This window comes from Leguminivora glycinivorella, chromosome 16 (genome assembly GCF_023078275.1).
Source record: "Leguminivora glycinivorella isolate SPB_JAAS2020 chromosome 16, LegGlyc_1.1, whole genome shotgun sequence".
NCBI lineage: Eukaryota > Metazoa > Arthropoda > Insecta > Lepidoptera > Tortricidae > Leguminivora > Leguminivora glycinivorella.
Genome location: NC_062986.1, coordinates 21,113,081 through 21,140,172, shown reverse-complemented (window position 1 = coordinate 21,140,172; position 27,092 = coordinate 21,113,081). Strand labels below are relative to the sequence as shown.

The window sequence follows — 27,092 nt, the reverse complement described above, 5'->3', positions numbered from 1 at the left end:
TAATATTTGTAATTTTTTGTTAGGGTAGGTGCACCAATTTTGCACCTTTCGCTTATATCGATACTGCCAGATGTCGCGACCTTTGGTATGGCTTCTATTCTTGTCTAATGTTTTTTTTTTCTTATTTCAGGTAAGTTGCGGGCAAAAACGAGTCAAAGGTAACAGGGGGGTTGAAAGATATTGTCATATTTACAGACTTCGATATTCTACAACTTGGATCTTTTTAATCGAGGGTGACAAACATACATCCTTCAGGTAAGGTGCTTCATTTTATACCGCATCGCTAGACCCATTATCCATCAAGTGAAATTGTAGTCAAATGTTTAAGTATCTATTTGCAATGGTAAAATATTGAAATACCTAACCATTTTAATACTAAAAGTTAGTCATTTCACGCGTTACTACTTAAATGGGCTTAGACTTTCTGCTTCTCCAAAACTGCAGCGTCATGAAACTGTTGAAAATTTTGGCACTGACTTTAATCGGAATATTATATTGGATTGCATTGTAATACATTTTTAGAGAAAATGAATATTCTTAATATAATAGTTAGTGATTTTTATTTTACTCGTCTAAAGAAAATTCTACTATGTACATTATGTCAGTCCATATCCATACGTCAATGACGTGTAAAAAACTGAAAATGATTGATAACATAAAAAATGATACATTCATTCCAAATGATTTGAGATTCGCGATGGACTGGCCAAGCATGATGATAGTATAGACTTGCTGACCAGTCCTCTATCGACTTGTGAAAGATTTGCGTAGCTTGATTTGATTTGCTAACGTCAACGATTGTGGCCGGCAGTTAGGTGAGCATTTCTTTTTTTTTTGCCAGTAAAAAAAATTTGATTGTTTTAGGGAATTTTAGGTGAATTGTACTCAGAATCACGAGTACTTTCAATCTCACTGGGAGACAAAAAGTGTCCCAGAATTTCCATACATTTTTGTTACTTTCCTCTTTTGTTACCCCATACAACATGTACGGAAAATGGTAACAAAATAAGAAAAAGATGTATGAGACAATTTTTTTAATTACTAGGATTGAAAAAGCTAGTAATTCTGAGTAGAAATAGCAAATTTTTTTTCAAAAATATCACACTTCATAAAAGTGGCAAAAAAAAAAAAATGCTCAGGTATGTAATCCATTTTTCTAAATTGAAAGTCCTGTTTCAATGCCCGATACGTAATTCATTCGCAATGTTCATTGTTCATCCTTTTCTCATGTTGCAATGTTCAACCTTAAACTACCAAATCCCGATCAGTGTGGTCCAACGGAAGTCTAATGTCCAAAACATTATCCATAATCCCCAAACTTGGAATTACCGCCGTTTAAAGACACCTCTACCCTAAGCCGTTGGTTGTTTTGCCAATTTGTTTACTAGGAACTTTAGTGTGGGCTGTTATAGTTTGCTAAATAGGAAGCTGACAATTAAATAATCTTGCCAATATTTGTGAGAATGACGGAAGGAGGTTGGATGCAAAAAGGCGGTTTGCATAGATCTGACCGACAACGTTAAATCAACTACTGTGAAAAACGGGGTAAACAGGTTTTTAGGATTTCGTGCTAAAATATACAAAAGGAACGCTCATGGTGTGACTCTGGTCAAAGGGTTCTTGATTGGCACTGATATCAGACTTAAGTGTGTAGATGTTTTGGCTACACCATGAAACAGCAGCATTTGCAGGATGACATTACCTACTGCCGATTTCATTGCTGTCGCAAATGTCAAAAACCAGCGTGCCTTTGCATATAGACTCAAGACTCTAGAGGGACGCTGAGTAAATTTTGATTTCAGCATATTTCTCAGAATATTTATTTAAACGTTATTACACAATAAAAAAAAAGTATAAATGGCGGACTTTAATGCCTTAAGGCATTCTCTACCAGTCAATCATAGGGCACAACAGAAATTCGCGAATTTGGGTGCAGTGAGAAAAATAATTATAGAGCACAACTAAAGAATATTATGTAAGTTGTTAAGAATTTTTGAGATTCCATTCAAATGTTGAAAGCAGTGATTTGTGTTACCTAGCCTTGATCTACTCTAAAGTGCTTGAGCCTACCAACCCTTTATTTCACAAGCCATTAGCTGGCAGCTGCCGTAATCGCCACGGGTCGGCGGTGATCGGAATGATGCGCAGGATTCACTGCGGTCACGAAGGTCAACTGAACAGGAGTTGCTTGTACAAATATTAACTTACTAGCTTTATCCTGCGGCTTCCCGCGTACTAATCTAATCTTGTTTTCCCATACAAACTTAGGACCCCCATTCACCCCCTTAGGACGTGAATTTTGAACTTTGTTTCGGCTATGGGTTGATATGTCAGTCGGTCAGTTTCTTTTTTTATATATTTAGATACAGCTAAATGTGTGTATAAAATACCAAAAACCCATTAGGGTTTAAATAAATTTCTGCAAAAATTTTGCATCGTCACTTAGTTTTTACATTTCTACGAATGCTGTAGACAAGTTAACATTCAAAACAAAACATCCCTAAATTGCCTTTTAATGTTTAATGATCCGCCGACGCTAAAATTCTCTGGTACCTAAAGGTCACCAGAAGGTCAAGTTTAGTCGCGTGGTCTACACGCATCCTCTACAACGTATCACGGAGTTTTTGCGCTCAAAAATGTTAATTCAGTTAAGCTCGTCTTGAGGTATGCTGCGTTTTCCGGTCATTTGTCATAGGACCTCTTTTTCACCTCCTTCGGCTTCCAGTCTTTAGTGAGCCTGGGTTTGAACGTTTCAACTTAGGTATTTTATTGTAGTTGAGCGCGTTTTAAGAGCATTAATTATTGTACTAGACAGGAAGAACGATTATTAAATTAACACGTTACGTACATAATGCACAAATATTCCAACTGCTTCTATTTTATTTTAATTTTTTGCGTAACCGTATTGAACTCGATGGTCGAGTTCGAAACACGAATCAAGTTTTTATTAACTAGTGTTCGTCCTAGGGATATCTATTGAAGACCAATGGATTAAGGATGAAAATCTGGTATACCTTCGAAGGTGTAAGAAGATATATAAATACAAAAGTTATATTCAGTAGACGGTCTTTCTGGGTAGACGGTCTTCCCGACACTGACCTTAAAACAAAAACTACGAGTAAGTAGAATAGTTTTTCACGCCTATTAAAAAGTAAAAACCATGAAAAATGCCACACACTCGTTCTTCCAACCTTGCGTGCCAAAGATAGCAAAGGGCGACCCAATTATATCATAGAAAACCTAACCTAAAAACCACGAAGGCTATCTGATATAAAACTACCGTGAAACGGACGGAAATACATTAATTAACTAACTTACGCTAAATTCTTTAAAGACCAACGTAAGGAGCGTTAAAATTTTTAACATATACTTAAATGGCATGAAATTCTTGAGGTATTCATTTCAAGTTGAGAGACTGTTGGGGTAAATATCAGCAGCTGAGAGCTAGGGGAAGGGACACAGGGAGGACTTGACTAACATGAGCTATGCGTCGTTGAGAGGTTTCGTTCTGATCATCATCAGCAGTTCCACTTCACCAAATGTCACTGTTCTGAATGTAAATCTATTAATAATAGTATATTTGATAACATCACTCTCTTAATTCGTTTATTAGGTACCAATATATATCAATATATATAAATTACACCCTACCAACCTTAAATTAAAAACAATAACACTAATCCCATTTGAAAAGTTCGTCAGGTGGCCACAAATGAAAATCAGCACCAAGCTTCTTCACAACCAAACCAATGTTGATATCCGCAACAGGCTTCGTCATATGTAAATGCATGATGTTCTTAAAACAAAAACTAAACACCTTTAATATTTGATATTTAGAAGGCGGTTAAAAAAATATGTACACATATTCAGGGTTGTTACCAGGCGCATTTTAAACCCCTTCAAATTATATTCTATCACTTTCACCTGTAACTGTAAGGTATATTGAGGCTATTCCGATCCACAATTATAAAATTTACTTGATTTTTTTATGGGATACGAGGCAAACGAGCAGACAGGTGTCTAATGGTAAGCGATCACTGCTGGCCATGGACCCCCGAAACACCAGAAGTGTTGGAGGTGTGTTGCCGGCCTTTAAGATGGGTGTAAGCTCTTTTCTTGAAGGTTTGAAGGTCCTATCGGTCCGGAAATACCGCTTAATATGTTTACTGGTGTGTACCCTATAGTTACCCTATATGCGACTTTCGGTAAGGTCATTTATTTGTGTTTTTGACTTTCTTTGGCTTTTCTTGTAGCTTGTAGCAATGCAGTCGACTGCATTGACTTGAACCTGACTCTTACCGGGATTCAAACCCCGAACCATGGCTAAGCAGCTCACTATCGCCTACAAACTGCTATGCAGTTTGGCGAAGATTTAAAACATGATTTGTGTACTTAATGTGGTTTAATTTGTAATAAATAAATAAAATAAAAAATGCGTTAGGCCAGACTGGTCGTCGTGGATGGCGACGACGGTAGTGGAAGGCCTAAGAAAAGATGGATGGAATGTGTTAACAATGATATGAGAGTGAAAGATGTTAGTATGGATGACGGCTGATAGAGAAGAATGGAGGAGGAAGATCTGCTATGCCGACCGGGAAATCCGTCCGTCCGTCCGTATTGCCTGTTTCAAAATGTGAAAACTACCCCCCAAATAACCCTAACACACCTTCAACCAATTACCAAAACGAAGTCGCGTGCCGAAGGCCACTCTGGGCCTATTAGCTAGGCCTAGCCACTCCCGCGCGCACGAACCAGACTTTTTTATTAGTCTAGATTATAATATTTAGTTCAGATTAGTTCAGGGCGTTTGACCTTTATTTGGGCGCATGTGGTACAGTTAAGCTGTGTTTAGTTGGAAAGGCCTAGGTTGTTCATGTTCAATAGGGTTGCCAAATAAAAAGAAAATCCGGCAATGCCAAAAATAAAGTTCGTCAAAATAAAGATCCTTATACCAACTCTTTTCTATATTTCTAATATGATGAAGTTATGACTCTGTAGCTTTTTAGCATGACTTCAAGCTAACTCTAAACTTTTAATTGGTTTCTAGTAGTTACCTAGATTTGCCAAAAATAATATTATTGACACAATGCACCTAAGTACCATGCATGACATGTATTTATTCGGTATTTATTTATTCAACTACATGTTTATTTCCTACCTTCCATGCTCGTGATATCGGTATCATGTATATCTTTGCAGTATAGTGAATTGCACCGTTTTTGGCCATGTTTGAAAGACTAGCACTATCAATCTTACAAAACAAAGCAGCCCGACAAAATTTGTTTTTAAAAAAACATTGTTCCAGCTTCAGAATGACAGAGGAATCAATGTAGTAGGTTTCTATGGAGAAATGAACCAAAACACACGAATGAGACTAGCCCTGGATCGGGAGAAGTTTAGTGGGGTACTAAAAAGAGAGAGGCATATGCTCAGCAGTGGGCGATACAGGGCTGATTGGTGATGATGATATTGATGATTATGGAGAAATTAAAGAAATTACCACTCGTGAGCCATTTCAATATGTAATGTTCCGTAACGTTTACAATATCGAGTAACGTGCTAAAATAAAGGCACGGTAGACGCTTCGTTGCTAATAATAAATATTGTTTGGTAAAGATGGAGGTTTCTCGGTCCCGTGATGTGTCATCGACAATGCCCTTTCCTGTCGCTGCAGGAAACCCATGCTAATGCGCGCGCGCATCATTTGCGCCTAGTCTCTATACAATACAATCAAATCAAAATGGGCTACTAAGTATTATATTGAATTTAGATGCTGAATATATTGATTTAGACTAACACGATTTGCACTCATAATTTTAGAACAAAACGGGACAATTGAAATTAGGAAGCATCGAAATTTCAACCAAAATGAGGGACAGGGAATTTCTTCTTCGTGGAATCCAGTGATTAGCAAATGTAAGCGTGAAAAAACACCGAGGGACACACCGGCTGATGTCGTGAGTGTTGTGTGTAGGCAAAGTGACAACCCTAGCGCAAAAGTGAATAATCAAGAACAAGTGCGGGTAGTTCGAGAAACTCGCGCGGCTAGAAGATGTTGATGCAATTCCTCGCCAGTCTACCCGTGACCACGAACATAATGTGATGTTCGAAACGTCGGGCCTAATATAAATGTAAGTGTTTATACGCGATTAAGTCCCGTTTTGTTCTAAAATTATTAGATGCTGAAGATGTTGACGGTCTAGCGTTCCGCAATATCGCTTGCACGTTCTTAAAGTGGCCTATATCACAACAATGACAATTGTCGCTCGACAGTGACACTTCGCATTACGACCGGTCTGGCGTAGTCGGTAGTGACCCTGCCTGCTACGCCGCGGTCCCGGGTTCGAATCCCGGTAAGGGCATTTATTTGTGTGATGAGCACAGATATTTGTTCCTGAGCCATGGATGATTTCTATGGATATAAGTATTTACATATTATATATATTGTTGTCTGAGTACCCACAACACAAGCCTTCTTGAGCTTACCGTGGGCCTCAGTCAATCTGTGTAACAATGTCCTATAATATTTATTTATTTATAATACGGTAGCAGGTGTGAATACTGTGAATTAATATTCACAATATATTGTTTAGAAAGCTTGAAATGGTCATTGTTCCTGCGCCGGTCATTATTGGGTATATTTCCTGGCCTGGCGATTACAAATAGCTCTTAAACGGTTATTTATGTATGTCTGTCTGTCTACCTTCCTTCCGTGACTTTTAATAAACTTGCCATTGGTGTTGTAAGTCTCACACTTATTCTTCTTAATTACAGACACTATTAAATTTGACATGAAAATGCATTTTTATAACCTATATTCTTATAGTCATACTAAGCAATTTTTACTGACTATTGCTCGAAATTGCGAGAAATAGGCTGTTTCATACATTTCAACAGATATAATGATATTCTCTGTTCTTGAGTTTTTTATTTCGCAATTTCGATATTGGTATCACAGTAACAGTTAAGTACTCAATATAAGTTATATTATATTCACAAAGTAGGTTATTGTACGTGACTACAAAGACACCCTGGAAAAAAGAAAAGTATAAAGATATTTCTTCCTGAGTCATGAATGTTTTCTATGTATATAATAAATAAACAATAAATAATGCTTCGCTTAGTTTGGGGCTAAGTTGATCTGGGTAAGTTTCCCCCAATATTTTTTTTATATGTCTAGTATTACTTTTAGCGAGTGAGCAATGAGTAGGTAGCCATTTTACAAAGCAAAGTTATCATTTAATTTCGTGTTAACCAGCTTTTCATCGTATCAAGCTTATTAAACTTATCATGTCGAGATAAACACCGCGCTTTTCAGCACCACAACATAAATTGAATCACAATCGAAATAGCCGTGTTTAAGATAATGTTCCCGAAGGCGCCTAAGTCTAAATCTAAATTAATGATTGTCCATAAATGGGTCAATCCATTATCCATCAGATAAGTTATCTTGTGTTTTAGTTTTTCGCTTTGGGCCCGACGTGTGACATTCCGATGGAGACCGGGATTTAGGTGACGGTGGATGCGCGAGACAACATTTTTGTACCTAGATGTTTAAAAGGAAGTCCCAATTTTTCTTCCTTCTTCTTAAATAATAAATGTTCTTTTTAATGTGAAGGTGGCAGAACATTTTTTTTTGTTTTTCACAGTTTTCAGAAGTAGGTAGTTCTATTTTTTACGGCATTTCAGGATAGTCTGTCCTTTTAGATCCAAAATACTGATTTAAACTTTCACGATTATTACACATAATTATTTTTAAAATCGGGACTTAATATGTAGTTATACGCGATTAAGTCCCGATTTTAAAAATAATTAGATCCAAAATATTGAGCAAATTTGATCGTGTGTCGAATCTTTATCAGTCTGCCTAGGATTGGAACGTAATAAACCTAGTTTAATACCATTTCCCAATTGGTCTACTGCCACTGAAGGGAGAAGTTCTCAAGTAGGTGGATAAAATTGCATTCTTTTAATTTATAAGAACGATTTTAATTTTATATTTTTGACATACTGAATAGAATAAAATAAAACTACTTATTGTTGGTAGTTTTTAAGATTCCTTATTGTAATAAGAACAAATACGACAAGAAAAAAACATATAGGTATGTTATGAAAGTTAAGTTCTATAAGTTTTCGTATCTCACTGTCAACTCAACTCGGTCTGCCTCTAAGGACCAGTAATTGCATCAAACCGTCTGTCACCGTTAAAGATTTCGTTAAATTTTGTTGTATGGGAAGTTCCATAGTCGTCTACTACTAACGATGATGTGTCTGTCAAATGTAGTTGTTGCAACTAGCCCTAAAAGTTTACGTCCACAAAGATCGCCGTCCTAATGCTAAGCACAGTGCCACATCCAAACCAAAACAAAGACACACATCGGCGTGTCCAGATTCCGAGAACACGGAACATTGATAGTCGCTTAGCGGCTCTCGACCCCCGCGCTCGCCACCGTGGGACACCCGCAAGGGTTGAACCAAACATTGTTTGGTTATATCCCTTATTGGATTAGGTCCCGGTGAGTTGGTGATAGGTACTGGTGAGGTGGTGGCCAATTACTTTGTAACTAGGATCGTAAGAGACTAACTTAGCGGCTCGCTCGACCCCCGCGCTGGCCACCATGAGGGTGTCTCAAGGGTTGAACCAACAAAGTTAATTGAATATAATTTTGTTGCATAAAGGACATGAGTAACTGTGTTTAGGGAGGTTTGACTTAGCGGTTCGCTTGAACGTGAGATGCTCGCAAGGATTGAACCAAGAAAACCGTGTCAACTGTGAAAAACCGTGGTTTTATAAATTATATAAATTGATTATTTTAACGCCGCTCTCGCCACCGTGAGATGCTCGGCTTGAACTAACACAAGGACGCATAATCACAGATTCATAAGCCTTTACATCTATGACAGATGATTTAAACAGCATCCGAACGACACTTGCGTTCGTGGCTGTATAGCCCAACGTAAAAGTGGATTCCGCATCCACCACACACAAGGAACAATTAGTACATCATTATTTATATTCCATTTTTTATTGATTATTCCTCTTAGGCTAAAGTTTTTTACAACATGTCTATAAAAAACGCAAAAAAATCAAAAAATATACAAACACATTTAAAAAAAACCTAACTTAGGGTGCCGCCAGCAACGTCGCAGGGCAGCAGAGAGAAAGATCGACGCTTTGTGCATTCATTTCTTTTCTACAAATTCAGAAGCTCGCAGGCAATGTCTGGATAGCGTGAGGTTCTGTAGAAAAGTGAATCGATGTTAATACCGACCCTAACACACTATTTTTGTATTTTGGATACCTTATCCTATGATAAGTTGATAACTGGTGGCTCCAGAGTTCATATGTTGGCATTTTTGACATTTACATTAAAAAATATAATCCGCCAGTGGCAACCCTAGCTCCAAATATCAAATCGAAGTGTTTAATTCCCGATAGTGCTAAATGTCGAGCGTTATCTCAAGGAATGTCATAATGAATTTCGAGAATCGACCCCTTACGCATCTCTGAATACTTTGCTCCAATAAAGTTTTAGTTATTTATTGCTTTGGTGACCTTACTAATATTTATAAAATGGAAAATTAGTTTACCTACTAATAAGTATCAAAAATTTGAGTTTGTGCGGAAAACCTAGATAGAATCATGGCTACATTTTTAAGCACGCAAGTTGTTTTATGCGACAAATTTTTGGGCCTTTCATTCAACATTTTTTAATGGTTTCATCTAAGTACTTGCTAAAGTAACTATTGATAAGTATCCTGATTACTGATGCGATTTTCATCTTTTTTTAATAAATTTAGCTCTACAGCACAGGTTCAAGCCACAACAGTTTTGATTCAGTACTAAAATTGAAGTACTTAAGAACTTAACTAAATATTATAAAACTGGTGACGTCATCTAAAATAATAAACATTCTCACTTATGTTAATAAAGGAAAATCCCAAGTGCAACAACAATAGCTCACAATTATTACCCACAATCGAGAATCGAGACCCTTGCCTGCCCAGTCGAAATAAAATTAAGACATTCAAACCTAACCCTTAAGAGATACATAAATAATATGGGCTTTCAAATATTTGAAAGTACATATTTTTAAATTAAAGGAAAAAATAACACCTCCGGCAGGACTCGAACCTGCGACCTGACAAAATGACCTGATAAAACAAAAACGTTTGAAAATGTCTAATATCTAGATAGAATGACTAGTCATTGATGTAGATAGCGCCACTGTGCGTTTATTTTCAGTTCGACCTGTGCTGTTATCAATATACAGGTAACACTGATAAAAAATACTGTAAGTACCTTTTATTATAAATTATCAAAAGTTTAAATCTAATTTCGTTTACCGTATAGCCGTATAATTAGAAGGATTATATTACTTATAAAAGGTATCTCTTTCGATAGCAAATATTTGCCTGCACCTATACTTAAATTATTGTACAAATTCGTTACGCGTGTAAGTAATTATTACCATTTACAAATATTTCCAATGTAACGTCAATTTTAAGATAACCCTCCTTGGAACTTGCACATTCCTTTTTGATGTGTACTTATAATTAACACAGCAAAAGGGAGTGTACAAGTTTCTAATGGGGTGGCAACGCGCATGTGACACTGTTTGAGTTGCAGGCGTCCATAGGTTACAGTGACGGCTTTCCATCAGGCGGACCGTATGCTTGTTTGCCACCGACGTAGTATTAAAAAAAAAAAAAAAATATTTGGAGTTTGCAGTACACTAGTGTCAACATTAACAGTCTTTATTATTGTTGGTCTCTGCATTTGTTTATAAGTATAATCCTGTATCTTTATCACTCATCAAAACACAAAGAAAAGTAAAACAAACGTTGCACAATCGTCTTAAAGTCCATATTGGAATTGAGAAAGGCATGAGACGAATAAAGTTGTTAAAAAGCGGTCCCAAAGCAATTTCTGTAAACCAAATATCAGATTTAACTTGGCTCGTTCAAAATGCATCTTATTATGATTTTAGATTATTTCGTGAATTAAATACATACATAAAGATCTGTGATATAACTTAAAGCCATCCGGTCCCTACAAGTTTACAATGTACCATACATAATTATTTTGTTGTACATACGTCTCGATCGGAAAAATACGACTACCTACTTATATATTGTCCGTATTTATATTTTATTCGTAAAACAAAAATATATCAAGTCACAAAAAATGTGCAACTTATATTATCTTAATTGAAGTCCCATAATCAATCACTACGCAACAACTTTTTTCTCAAAATTAAAGAAACCAGTTGCTCCTTTAAATTGAGGTCCCGGCGATATCACCGAAACCATTAACATTAATTGCCAAAACAATCTCACATTGTGGTCTCATAATCTCTAAATAAATACAGGTGATCGCACAGTGGGCGACACGCTAATCTCCGGACAAAAAACGGCGCATTTATCTACGGGTTTTTACACCTAAACATTTCATTTAGCTCCGAGCATGATAAGGGAGGTTCGACAAATAATTGATAAGCTGCCACGCGACGCAAGGTGCCCCGAGATTAGAATGACAAATATTAGTTTCTTGAATAAAACTCTGTTCGGTTCTTTTTGTGACAGATAACCACACAGGTGCAAGAAAAAAAAGCTGTGAGAAAATATCCTCACTTTCAAACGTTGCTCAAACTAACAAAGCAATAAAACAAAACCTAACAGAATTGAATTCGGCGTAAAAAGATTTTTTCATTCGCTTCCCACGTCCAGTTACAATACTTACAATTTCACCTAAACAAATAGAATGGACATGATCTTACGGCGGCGTGCCAAATATTTAACGGTATATAAATTAGTAGGCTAGCTCCCAGCCTCCCACCGCCCGGGAGGCGAGACGTGCCGCAAAAAACCTTTGTGTCTCACCTTATTATTTACACCTCGGCGGGACAACACCGAACTGACCGGAATCGCGAAAAAACTTCTTTACGAAGGATTGTAGCGAGCGTGAATGAAACTCGGACACTGAATACTGTCCAGCATTGTGTACTTAAAGGCCCTTAGCGTGATTATTCCTTGTTAATGGGTGGTGCCTTCCATTCACGAGCTCCTCTTGTAAGAAATCAATACGTAAATGCGTCATCAAAATGATTTCTTTCTAGCGGAGCATCTATAATGTCATTATGCCGTTTTTAGACATAATTGGGCCTAGGGCATGCATCATTGAGACGTATCGACCGAATTTCATGGTCGTTACACCTTAATGGCCACACAACCATGATAAATGCAAGTCGGCGTCTACAAAGAGACGTCGAGGTCCCCTCATTATGCTCTCACATGTCCGAAAAGATTTTGTCCACTGGCCGGGACGGCGGACCCAGCGGGCAAAAAATTCTAATACATTTCGGAAATCCATACTAATATTATAAATGGGAAAGTGTGTGTGTCTGTTTGTTTGTCCGTCTTTCACGGCAAAACGGAGCGACAAATTGACGTGATATTTTAAGTGGAGATATTTGAAGTGATGGAGTGACATAGGCTACTTTTTGTCTCTTTCTAACGCAAGAGAAGCCGCGGGCAAAAGCTAGTGTTGTTAAAATATAATAAATATATCCGAAGGTGGGAAACAAGGGCTATATATTAACATGTAATGTTTATAAATACAATTACAAAAGGCAATTTATGAATCCGTCTTGGGACAACCGTTTGACACGGCCCACTCGCCCTTGTTATGACAAGAAAACACACTTATGCACCCAGCAAGGATTTCATTTCATATATAATACTATGTTTTAGGTATAATGATTAAACGTAAATACCCAATACGATTCGTATTTGTCGTTTAGTGATGATATTTACACACAACTAAAAAAATACAATGGTTTGTTTACATCTAAAATTAACTAAGCATCAGCCTTCTACCAATTGTGGCTCAAAGAATAGTTTTTAATTTGTCAAAAAGCTAAACATGTATCAAGCGGCCATGCAGATAGCACACGTTTTTTTAACCTCATGCTGACTGTATTATAACCTAACCACAAAATTAAAATTTTGAAATACCCCCGACCGCGACGTAGTGGACCGATTTTCATAAAACATGGCTAAGAACACTCCCGACTAACTCAGCTTTCAGACAAAAAAAAACTGAATCTAAATCAGTTCATCCGTTCGGGAGCTACGATGCCACAGACAGACACACACACAGACAGACAGATACGTCAAACTTATAAAACCCCGTCGTTTTTGCGTCGGGGGTTAAAAATAGTTTTGAAAAAGTGAAATTGCACTTACTGCTAATTTTCTGATTTTCTGACGCGTCGTACGCAGCCCACAGCAAAACTGCTGGAACAGCTGCTTATCCACAGCAGTTACTGCAAAATTTGAGTCATTACAAATGTATTCCGTTACCTATTATCATCAAATTTAATCATCAACACAAAGTATGAGTTTGAGGCAACTTACTCATCACAGCAGCGCCCGACTTGGCAGCTTTGCAAGCTATGTCCGCAACAGAAGTAGCTGACAGTAGAACTGCTGAGATGTCCACATGCCTACTGCAGTCTGTAAAAAAATAAAACCATTACAAATGCATGCAAGTTTGATATAGTAATTACATAGAGAATATTAACGCTACTTACCGCTACCTCAACAGCGCGCGACTCGGCACCTGCAAGTTCTGGCCACAAGTCTGCTGGTGCAGGTCGCAGCAGTAGGCTCGCGTGAACCGCATCCCGCAGTGCCGGCAGCTGAACTGCTGCGCCTGCGGCCGCCGGTCCACGGAGCGCCGGCATGTGCTGCAGGCTCTGGAAAATTGCCACAAAAGTCAGGAGTTGAAGAGCTTAAATTCTTCTTCTTGCTAGACCAGGCCCCGTAGCCGAATGGCATTTCTCCGACGCCAAACGAAAGCGATACGCCGCTGGCTCTGTCGCGCCAATACGCAAGCGCGATAGAGATAGATATCTACTAGCGCTTCGTTTCGTGAGCGTTTCGTGAGCGATTGTGCCATTCGGCTAGCCACCCTGCTCCGATTTACTTCACTTTGTGGTCTAAAACCGTCTCGTTTAATAACCCGACAACAACGATAGGATGATGATTTTCGTCACTGTTATATGGATTCACAGATTTGTCAGAAAACATACATACATACAATCACGCCTGTAGGTTGTATCCCATAAAGGGGTAGGACGAGCACATGAAACTACTGAAGTCTCAGTGCCACTCTTGACAATTAAGGGGTTGAAAGAAAATGAAAATTGTGACATTGCGGTGACAGGTTGGCAGCTTCTCGCCTCAGAAAAATAAATGCAAAATTTAACTTTAACCCCTCAAACGCCTTGTCACAGATCTGTCCCAGACAGTTTAAACTGTAAATTTGTAAATAATATACTGAAGGCTATTAATTCAATGGCAATTTTTTGACAACGGCGTTCCAGGGGTTAAGCATACTTAAGCATTGTAAAACCGGTTATATAGCCTTAATGTCTCGTTTAGAAGTACATACAGGCGAATCTCACGCTGCTACTCAAAGTATACATATAATATTACCATGCTTAGTTGTCATGCTTAACAAAAGAAGATTAGAGGGATTTCTTTTCAAAGACAGCGTTTCCTTCAGGAAAAAATATTGGCTTTTTCCTGGCACAAACACTGAAACAAACAATGTCTTCTACTTGTACATTGTAGAAGAATAATACACTTGCAAAAACATACCTGGTTTGACCCAAATTATGGTGTAAAATATGCGCTCCAAGCTCCGAAGGGCGCGCAAAAACCGCTCCACAAATATTACACACGTACTCGTTCCTGCCTTGCACCGGGCGGCAGACCCTTGTCAGGTACCAACTAATATCTGGTATGTAGGACATAATCTGTTTCAGGACCGCCGCAGACAGTCTCAACAAAGTTAACAAACCCACAGACTCTGTACCATTCACTGCTAAACTACGATCCGGTGATCTGCGACTAGAAATCTGTTGACACGAATTATCTTCTAGTTTAGTCTCAGAGATCGAATCGATCACTTCAGTCGTGCGTTCTTTCGTAGGTATATCATCATTTACGTGTGGTGGTCGACTCGTTCTCAACATATTTCCTATTTCGCTTCTAATTTTGTTACTTTTATCTAGTTCCTCGTAAAGTATTTTATCCAGTCTCATATTGAGCATGTAGTGTGAAGGAGTAAGGTTAGAATCTACAGCGCACACAGAAGTGTTGGTCATAGCGTTGACTACGATACTCAGCTTTTTCTTAATTTTCTCCGTTTTTGATGATGTGGCATGAGAAACTTGCTGGTTTTCATCAACGACAAAAGTACGAGTTGAAACTTTATGTTTTAGCATATTTTTCCTTTCTAAATCTGATACGAATGAGTTAAATAAATCTATTAGTGTATCAAGCTTATCTTGAAGAACCTCTCTTGACGGCTTAGCTACATCACTATTCTTGTTAAAGTTCCAAGCAGGTTTTACTGCTACATAACGATTTTCTGATGTAGTTATGTCTCTCAAATCATTTACATCTTTTGTCAAAGCTCGGATCTCATTATCTGTAGTCTGAAATTTTGAATCCAGTTCATTTGTCGCATTATTTGTTGTGTTATATGCTCCAAACGTGATGTGCGTTTGCACGTCTCTGCTTTGTTTAACACTGTGTTGACCAGGTGCCTTTATATGCTTTAATTGTTGGTACATCTTAGAAGATTTTACTCCGGAATGGTTTTGTTTGTCATTTGCAATTGTAGGTTCATAAATTATTTCGTGTCCATTATAATTTTTTTCCCCGTCGTCTAAACTTTTGCTATTTCCGTATTCTTTTAGGTGTTCTGGAATTGTTTCATCTTTTGTATGATAGAAATCTTGCAATATTTCTTTATAAGATTCTGACTGACTCAAGTTACTCTTAGTGTCATAGTAATTGTTACTCGAAGAATTTCCAGGATTTCCAGACACAGTCGACACGGATGATAACGGGTTCGACGAATCTCTGAAGGATTGGTCGTTAACGAAATTGTTACTATTTTGTTTTTCTTTTTCTTTCTCGTTATGACGACTGATTATATATTTGACTATAAGCATCTGCAGTTTTGCGTTTTTGTTCATCACTTTATTAACGTATTTTCTGTCGTAAAAGCCATTTACAGGTCGACAGTATGTGGTTTTCTCTGCGTAGGATTTTTTAGAGAATTCGTTGATGAATGAAGTCTGAACGTTTATATGTTTGAAGTGATCCTCGAATTTTACACTAGATTTGCGACAGACGTTAGGATATGCTACCGGTAAAGTCGAATCGCTTTCCGTATTAGATTTACAACTACTACAATCAAAATGCAGACATTTTAGTCGAGTATCAAGTTGTTCGTCACCAGAATCGCTAAAATGTTGGATCTTATAAAAGTAGTGGTTGCCTTTTAATGGATAAGTGTGAAAAGTAATATCCCTTCTCTGTGATATTTTCGTGAATGAAGCTAGTGTTTTCTTTTCCGAATCATTTGTGAAGTTACGCATTTCAGGGTGGACATTTTTATCATAAGATTCACAAACATTGGAATATTTGGCTATTAAATGATCAACTCTCTGGTCCAAGGCGTCAGAATTTGTCTCTTTTTTGCGTATTGATTTATTCATAATTTTTACTCATAAACACAGAAATTTATCAAATTTAAACACAACACAACACATTCACCGATATTATGCTAACATTTTTCTGTTATTTACAAATACCTGACAAGCACTGTCTGTCAACTGCCAACACGATGAACGAAAAGTTTGATAGGTTCGCATTTCAGGTTTTATACTAAGTACTATAAACCGTATTCTGTAATACTCGTACATAATTATGTAGAAGTCTTAATCGACACGAGATACGAATTTCCTCTTAGTGCGTGTATCGGACTACGTTTTTTATTTAGTCCGTAAGGTTATGGTTTATTAGTCCATAGCCAATAATGTCCTTTTAAAACTTCGACATAAAAACATAAAGCACCACTTCTCGCACTAGAGCGATAAATAAGCATAATATGTACTGAAATATTAACTAGTGGCGATAAATTAGAATACGACCTAAGGAAGTTTACCGTACCCGGGATCTCTAGGCAGGCTCAAACAGATTAGGAAGCCGTCATCTTCAGCCAATCCGTACTAAGTATATATCCATACTAATATTATAAATGGGAAAGTGTGTGTGTCTGTTTGTGTTGTCCGTCTTTCACGGCAAAACGGAGCGACGAATTGAAGTGATTTTTAGGGTTCCGTAGTCAACTAGGAACCCTTATAGTTTCGCCATGTCTGTCTGTCCGTCCGTCCGTCCGTCCGTCCGTCCGCGGATAATCTCAGTAACCGTTAGCACTAGAAAGCTGAAATTTGGTACCAATATGTATATCAATCACGCCAACAAAGTGCAAAAATAAAAAATGGAAAAAAATGTTTTATTAGTTTTATTAGTTTATGGTAAATGTTTTATTTTTTTTCATTCCAACCCCAACGTGTGATATATTGTTGGATAGGTATTTAAAAATGAATAAGGGTTTACTAATATTGTTTTTTGATAATGTTTATATTTTCGGAAATAATCGCTCCTAAAGGAAAAAAAAGTGTGTCCCCCCCCTCTAACTTTTGAACCATTTGTTTAAAAAATATGAAAAAAATCACAAAAGTAGAACTTTATAAAGACTTTCTAGGAAAATTGTTTTGAACTTGATAGATTCAGTAGTTTTTGAGAAAAATACGGAAAACTACGGAACCCTACACTGAGCGTGGCCCGACACGCCGCTCTTGGCCGGTTTTTTAAGTGGAGATAGTTGAAGGGGTGGACAGTGACATAGGCTACTTTTTGTATCTTTTCTAACATGAGGGGTGGAAGTCTGTATGGATCATTCCGCAATTTTAGAATTTGACGCGAGCGTAGCCGCGGGCAAAAGCTAGTAATATTATAAGATGGGAAAGTGTGTGTGACTGTTTGTCCGTCTTTCACGGCAAAACGGATCAACGACTTGACACGATTTTGTAAGTAGAGATAGTGTGAGAGATAAAGAGTGACATAGGCTACTTTTTGTCTCTTTTTAACGCCCCACTTCCCTGAAATGGAGGGGGGGTGCAAGTTTATATGGAGGATCCCGCAAATTTCGAATTTTTCGTGAGCGAAGCCGCGGTCAAAAGTTAGTATAATATTATAAAATGGGAACGTGTGTGTGTCTGTTTGTTTGTCCGTCTTTCACGGCAAAACGGATCAACGACGACATGATTTTGTGATCCCGCAAATTTCGAATTGAACGCCAGCGAAAAGAAAAGTTAGTAACGTGCATTGGGGTAATTTCGAAAGCCGTCTAATTTCGAAAGTCACATAAAAATCACCTTTATTTCCATCATATCAAGATTCCCTTTCTAAATTCGCCTTTGTACACCATAACTATACCTACTGTATTTCTATGTCCTAACTTGTCTTATGTACAATAAATAAAGTGTTTACATACATACATACATAAATTACCCGAGCATTTCTGTACTTCGAAATTACCCCAATGCAACTTATTAAAATAAATAAAAACGTCACTAGAGCCTCTGCCATTGTTTTTTGAGGTTTTAGGGTGAAGTCACATCTATCAGCATCGAGCCGCATGTTATGTACTATCAGCTGCAAAAGTGCGAATTTATGAATGAATTAGTGCGCCCCTAGACCTTAGAAGGAAACTACTTGCCAAATTTGGAACCTCTATCACCAGCGGTTTGGGCTGTGCGTTGATTTAAGTCACTCAGTCAGTCAGGACTTTGCCTTTTATACAGCGCGTAAACCTAATAAGGGCGATAAATGAAACCAGGCATATAATTCAATATTGTTATCATTAATTAAGAGGTGTTTTTGAATTACTTTTAATTTTCACCCCATAATGAATTTTTGAAAAAAATCCCAGCAGCAATGAACTGTAAACGTGGTTGCGATGACAATCAATGACAACTGTCAACGAGCGGTTAACGCGAGTGTGTTTGCATTACGTTGCTGGCCGAATTATTTTGTATGGATAAAAAAAATATTTCAATTTTAAGTAAAAGTTATCTAATTCCATTTTTTATGTCCTATACTCACCACCGTTAAGAGGTTCGCCCGTATTAGGTTTACACCCTGTATACAGAGTGGGGCCTGTAACAAAGGCGAAGAATTGAACTGTAGGCTATTCTCCTTATACTGACCGACGCGCCCCGCCGCGCCGAGTTCGCCCGCGCTGCGTGCCGTCCTAGCCGCGCCGGGATCGCCCGCGCTGCGAGCGCTGTTCGCGTCGCGCCCGAGCCCCGCGCTCGAGCCCAGCCGAGACCTTCACCCCGTCTCGAGCTTCGGGGATCCTGCGCCAGTACCGGCTCAACCGCCATCGTCACCGCCGGGCGTCGTCGAGCGGGTTCCATCGCGACCGTCCATCGCCGGGCCGGCTCCATCGCCGCCGGCCCTCGTCTCGCCGGCCTCGTCGCCGCCCAGCCTAGCTACGCTGGCTCTGGCGCTGCTGACCTATGTCTCGCCCGCTCCGGCGCCGCCACCCCTCGTCTCGCCGCCGTCGCCCCGCCTCGCGCCGCCATCCTCCCCGCCGCCCCCGGCCGCCGCCGCGGCGTGCTCCCCGCCGCCGCCGCGCGCCGCCCGCGCCCGCGCCGTGCTGTACAGCGACGAGGCGGGCGCCGGGCTGGGCGCGCTGCTGGCGGAGCGCCTCCACCGGCGCGTCATCAACCACTGTCACCCGGGGGCCACCGTCGCGAGTTTGGACGAGTGCATCTCTGCAGGCGAGTTTGACCGCGATTCGACGCTTATAGTTTTTGTAGGGAACAGTTTAGACTGTACTAAACGCGATATTTTAAATTTGTCCGCTACTCTGTCGGCGCTCGATCGGGGAGAGGTAGGGAAAATAATTATGTGTGCGCTCCCATACAGAAGGTCGAGAAAGGTGAATAAGAGAGTTTACCATTATAATTCTTTGTTGTACAATCTCTCAGTATATAGTAGTACGATTTCGTATTTTGATACGAATAAATTTATATATGATTTTGTAATGCCCTGTAACAGAACCTACCTACCGAAAAGATGTCTAGTGGATTGTGCTAACCTGTTAGCATATAATATTGAGGACTCCGTCGTATCTAGGGCGGCGTCTAGTAGTTTTACTTCGCGTAGCTCTTTATGTCTCGGTAGCGTGGGTTCCGAGACGGAGTCGCCTGGTGATTTGTATTTAAACTAACCGCTACGACAACGTCTGCACCGGCCGGCTCTGCTCGTATTGATGCTAGTATGCTTAGTGAAACCGAATTATTAAATTTAGTTCACCAGAATATTCAAGGCTTTGCCAGCAAGGAACTCGAAATAGATTTGTTTTTACAGTCCTCGAATATTGACATTCTCTGTATAACCGAGCACTGGCTTAAAGGGCATGAATTTATGTTTAATTACAATAATCATAGTATAGTTAGTTATTTCTTCAGAAGATCCTGCATTCGCGGCGGGTCATTGATAATGGTTAAACATAGTATAAAAAGTAAAGAGCGTAGAGACATTGTTGACTTGTCTGTAGAACGCGTTATAGAACTTTCTTGTGTCGAGTTGGAACGATTTATTGTTGTATGCGTGTACAGGCCCCCATCGGCGGACTATAATGTATTTGAATCGGTTATAGATGAAGTCCTTAGTCGTGTTTTTAGAAGTCAGAAAACTATAGTTGTATGTGGCGATTTTAATATTAATTTGCTAGAAAATTCGCCTTTGTGTGGAAGGTTACTAAATACCTTTAAATCTTTTAATTTAGTAAATTTATTTTGTGAACCAACTAGAATCACGGCAACCAGTGCAACATGTATAGACAACATCTTCAGTAACGATATTGCGATTAGTAAATCTGTAATAAACACCTTGAGTTCTGACCACTGTGGACTAAAAGCCTCTTTTGGCGGGAAGATAGAGGATATTCCACAAGACACTGTGTGCAGACTGATTTCCGAAAGGCGCTTACAGTCATTCAATCGTAATATTAGGAACAACTTACCTTTTCTTTCATGTAACCGAGAGAACCCTGACTGTCTGAGTTCTGAGTTGTTTAACTGTATAAAAAAGGAATTTGATGCCTGCTTCATCCCCAAGAAGATGCAGGGCAAGGTCAAGGTTAAATTTAGCGACTGGGCTACGCCGGATATTCACGATAAGAGACGCCGGCTCTATGATTTGTATGATCTGCGAACAACTGATAAAAGGCCGGAATTTATAGAGTACGTAAAGAATTTCTCGAAATCTTTTAAAAGGATGTGTGTCGCCGCTAAAGCTGATTATTTATCCAAAAAGATCTTAAATTCCAGCGATAAAGTTAAAACTACATGGCAAGTGATCAGCAGTGAAACAGGAAAGCGTAAAATAAAAGAACGGCACTACAACCTACGAGTTGCTGATACTTTAGTAAGTTCCGACCGTGAAGTGGCAGATCACTTCGAGCGATTTTTCTCGAATATACCGGCAGAGACAACAAAGTCTCTTAACTCATCGCCAATTGTCGCTGAAGAAATGCTGCAAGCTAATGTAGAAGAATGTTCAGAAATATTCACATTTTCTTATGTTACTCCGACCATAGTTATTAAAACGTTCAGATCTTTAAATTTAAAGAAAACTGAAGATCTATGGGGCTTGTCAGTTAAAGTATTACACTCAATAGTAGAATCAATCGCACCCTATTTAGCTGAGATTTTCAACAGATGTATTGAAACTGGCATTTTTCCTGATATTATGAAACACAGCAAAATTATCCCGCTGTTTAAATCAGGAACGAAATCAGACCCGACCAACTTTAGACCTATTTCAATATTACCAGCGCTAAGTAAGGTCTTTGAGAAGCTTATTCTTAATCAACTGTTGTCTCACTTTAACAGAAATAAATTGCTTGACAATAATCAATTTGGTTTTACCAGAGGTCGTTCAACTACTGATGCCGGTGTGGTACTTCTAAAACACATCTTTGACGCCTGGGAAAGAGCTCAAGATGCTGTTGGAATTTTCTGTGATCTATCAAAGGCCTTTGATTGCGTTGATCACGAGAATTTAAAGAGAAAATTGAGCCACTATGGGGTTAAAGCTGCTGCCCTTGACCTTGTTTCATCGTACCTTTCCGACAGAACTCAGCGAGTTGTTATCAATGGGACTCAATCAGCAGGTTCACCGGTAGCACTTGGAGTGCCTCAAGGTTCAATTCTCGGTCCCTTCCTGTTCTTAGTATACATTAATGATCTACCGAAACTAGTGCAAGATAAACATGATATAGTGTTATTTGCTGACGACACTTCTCTTATATTCAAAGTTGACAGAAAGGAAAGCAGCTTCGATAACATCAACGATGCACTGTCTAGCATAACAGACTGGTTTACGGCGAATAACTTACTTCTAAACGCCAAGAAAACCAAGTGCATCAGATTTGCGCTTCCGAACGTTAAGCAGGTAAATAACAGTAAGATCCAAATGAAAGGTGAAACGCTGGAATTTGAAGATCGAACGGTCTTCCTTGGAGTCACTTTGGATTCAAAACTGCAATGGCATGCACATATAGCCACTTTAGCTGGCAAACTTAGTTCTGCAGCTTACGCAGTAAGGCGAATCAGACAACTAACAAACGTAGAGACGGCCAGGCTGGTATACTTTAGCTACTTCCACAGTGTTATGTCATATGGGATCCTGTTATGGGGAAAAGCTGCAGACATTCAGGCTATTTTTGTGCTGCAAAAACGAGCAGTCAGTTCAATCTACGGATTGGGCGGTCGAGCATCTTTAAGAGAAAAATTCAAAGAGGTGAACATTCTTACCGTTGCCTCTCAATACATATACGAAAATATTATGTATGTTCGGAAAAATATCCACGAATTCAAGCTTAACAGTGACATCCATAACTATAACACAAGGAACAAACATAAACTTGCTGTGACCGCCCACCGTCTCCGTAAGGTTGGTACGTCTTTCGTCGGGAACTGTACACGTTTTTATAACAAAGTACCAACCGATATAGTGGATTTGCCATTTGACAAATTTAAGGCACGCATTAAGCGTTTGTTGTTATGTAAGGCGTACTACACTGTGAAGGATTTTATAGATGATAGGGATGCCTTTAAGGTGGTTGCTTGTCAATAGATGAATGAAGTCGTATATATTTTTTCATTTTCTCTGCATTGTGTAATTAAGCATACTAGTGTTCAATTGACGTATGAGAACATATTCTCGTCTGATTATATTGTTTTTATTTAAGTTTAGTTGTGGACACTTGGAGACCTTATACATCTCCAAGATTATGTGTTTAATGTTTAATGTTTATCTTACTTTAATTTTATTGTATAAATCTATATTTCCTTCCTTTGTAACATACGAGCACAGAATATAGTGTCTTACAGCTATGTTTTATTATTTGAATATTTAATTTAGCCTGGCAGCTTGAACATGTCATGCACACTTAAAAGTCTTTGCTGCGGTGGCGTCGTTGATCGGGTCGCCACCTTCCCGAATAAAGGTTGAGGGAGGCGATGGCTGAGATACGCGTCATACTCGTGAACGGGTGCCGTCTGTGAAGACCGGTCTGTTTAAGCTTACTGGGGCTGTTATAACTTAGTAACTTTAATTCTAATTTTTATTAAATTAGGACACTTTGTTCGGTTGTCGTTTGTTTCCTTTCTTTTAGTGAATATTTTAAATATATGATTTTGACTCATGGAGACCATATACATCTCTAAGGAGAATTAGATAGCACAGAATATAGTGTCTTACAGCTATGTTTTATTATTTGAATATTTAATTTAGCCTGGCAGCTTGAACATGTCATGCACACTTAAAAGTCTTTGCTGCGGTGGCGTCGTTGATCGGGTCGCCACCTTCCCGAATAAAGGTTGAGGGAGGCGATGGCTGAGATACGCGTCATACTCGTGAACGGGTGCCGTCTGTGAAGACCGGTCTGTTTAAGCTTACTGGGGCTGTTATAACTTAGTAACTTTAATTCTAATTTTTATTAAATTAGGACACTTTGTTCGGTTGTCGTTTGTTTCCTTTCTTTTAGTGAATATTTTAAATATATGATTTTGACTCATGGAGACCATATACATCTCTAAGGAGAATTAGATTAAGTAGATATACATTTTATTTTTAGTTGTGACATTTAGAGTCATTTGCACCTCTAAAGTAATTTTAGACTTTTTTTTTTTTTTTTTGTATTTGTACTTTTTATATTAAAATTTAGTGTAGTTCTTGGTTGTAATTCGACATTTAGAGACCTTCTACATCTCTAATTAATTGTATAGAGTTAACTTTAGTTAGAACTTAGAATTAGTATATAATAGTATCAATTGTAATTTCAACTCAATTTTAAATATTTTTTTAAATACCTATGTACATGTGACGTGTAAAAGTGCCCCTGTGGCCTATTTGCTGAATAAATTATTTTGATTTTGATTTTGATTTTGACTGATCAACATTTGTTCAGTGACTTTTAAAAATTATGATGTCTTTAAATTTGTAATTTTTCATACAAAATAAATATTAGCTTCAATGTACGCCATTATTGTTGTCATTGACGTTGTCTGTCACACTTTAGACTTAACAGAATTCGCAATACATTACCTCTTAGAAAAAACTTTCAAGGGTGATAAAAATCAAATTACAAGTTATTTTTAAAAGTCGCCGAACAAATGTTGATCAGTATAAGGAGAATAGCCTAGAGTTCAATTCTTCGCCTTTGTTACAGGCCCCACTCTGTATATAGATTCATTCATAATTTCTCCATGCACTTTTGCAGCTGATAGTACGAGTATGGGAAATCGCTTTAGTATGAATACGCTTACGCATCGGAAAGCTGAAAGCATGCGTACGTTGACGACCGGTCTGGCTCAGTCGGTAGTGATCCTGCCTGCTAAGCCGCGGTCCTGGGTTCGAATCCCGGTAAGGGCATTTATTTGTGTCATGAGCACAGATATTTGTTCTTGATTCATGGATGTTTTCTATGTATATAAGTATGTGTTTATCTATTTAAGTATGTATATCGTCGCTTAGCACCCATAGTACAAGCTTTGCTTAGTTTGGGGCTAAGTTGATCTGTGTAAGATGTCCCCAATATTTATTTATTATTTTTTTATTATATTCGTACTAACGAGCGATTTCTCATACACGAATGCGGCTTTGATAGATGTGACTTCACCCTTACAACTTACAATGTTGACGACTGGTCTGGCGTAGTCGGTAGTGACCCTGCCTACTAAGCCGCGGTCCTGGGTTCGAATCCCGGTAAAGGCGTGTATTTGTGTGATGAACACAGATATTTATTTGTTCCTGAGTCATGGATGTTTAATATGTATATAAGTATGTATATATCTATATAAGTATGTATATTGTCGCCTAGCACTCATATTACAAGCTTTGCTTAGTTTGGGGCTAGGTTGATCTGTGTAAGGTGTCCCCCAATATTTGTATTTATATTCTATTTATTTAATACGTTATGCATTTATGCGCTTACATAACGTTTAACTTTTAGACAGAGTAGTCTAAAATCGACAGCTTAGAATATAAAATTTCGCTGGCTTGGTTAGTCTCTTGGTGGCTCAGCTGGCAGAGCGCTGGAGTACCAATCCAGTGGCAGTGAGTTCAAATCTCACCCAAGGCAGTATTTTTCCACTAATTTTATTCTAGTTAAGCACAAAAACAAAACACCCGAAGCACCAAAAGTGTTGGAGGTGCGTTGCCGGCCTTTAGGATGGGTTTTGCGCTCTTTTCTGGAAGATTTGAATTACGGTACACATGTAGGTATTGCGCCCGGCAGTTGGGTGGTCTGCGTTCTTGCCACCTCCGCGATTCAGGGCCATTTCAACGGTACGAGAACTCGCATACGAGTTTTATTATAATGCGGTATTTGATGGCTGTGCAAAATGGTGACTAACCTCAACAGCCCGCAATGTAACCAAAACGGCATGCGATTTGCACGCCGTCTAAATCAGGCCAGGTACTTGTTAACTTCATAACATTCTTGGCAATTTTTGGCTTTTAGAGTATTGAATTTTTTGGGCATTTAAAATTTAATTTATTTAACATTCAAGGCAACAAATAGCCCTTAATGGTTAATACTCATGCACTCTATTCTTCATGCACGTAATGGTGTTATTATGATAGCAAAACAATCAGCTACGAACTACCGTATGGGGTACTTCAAAAAAGGAGTGTACGTTTCTAAGGCAACGCGCATGTGACACCCCCGGAGTTGCAGGCGTCTATAGGTTACGGTGATCGCTTTCTATCAGTCGGACCGTATACCTGTTTGCCACCGATGTGGTATAAAAAAATACGTACATACCTACCTCTACTTTGAAGATAATTTTTCAAGCTTCTAGTACAGTCACCGGCATAAATAAATGATGATTTCTGTACCTTGTCGTATTAACGTCTTGTTTGAAATGTCATACGAAATTGTCAAACGATTAAAAGCGACAAGGTACCTACAGATATCATTCATCACTTCTGTATGCCAATGACTGTACAAAGCTCAGAAACTGAGAAATAATAACCAAGTATCCCTCAAATCCAATAGCTCCTTGAAAATCTGTCGGATGAAATAAAAATACACCAAATTTTACTACAGCAGTAAACGGTAAAACTATAATTTTGATGGATCAAAGTTTTTATTAATCGGAACCGAATGTTTTATAGATTTTTTATGGCAGTTTCGTCGCGCCGCGTCGCGTCTCTTTCGCGGGCGACGCGATTATGTTAAGTGGAGCTTATTCAATGAAAAAACACCCTCCCGTAATTAGCTTTTATTAGAACTCTTATTCATCACTTATTGTCACCCTTTCGGTTGGAAAGTCAGATGGCAGGCGCTTTCGTAAAACTAGTACCTACGCCAAATCTTGGGATAAGTTGTCACAGCGGATCCCAGCTCGTATGAGCCGTGGCAAATTCCGGGATAACGCAAGGAGGATGATGATGATGATTGATAACTTGTTGAGAAGTGATTAAATAATATATTCCTTAATATTACTACATAGCAATACAGAAGGCAAACATTTTCACTCTATAAAAAAACTGGGTCATGCGCATGTTAATTAATCATATATATTATATTCAATACAATCATGACTTTTGAGCCAATTCCCCTTAGCAACAATTTGAAT

At 38.6% G+C, this 27,092-nt stretch overlaps 1 protein-coding gene and 1 non-coding gene across 2 annotated transcripts in view; both read left to right on the top strand.

Annotated features, from left to right (window-relative positions):
• LOC125234834 (protein prickle-like) overlaps positions 1–27,092 on the top strand; it is a 264,305-nt gene that overhangs the window by 190,633 nt on the left and 46,580 nt on the right. The window lies entirely within an intron of this gene.
• Trnag-acc lies at positions 25,517–25,591 on the top strand. Its single transcript has one exon. It is a non-coding gene; the product is annotated as a tRNA-Gly (tRNA).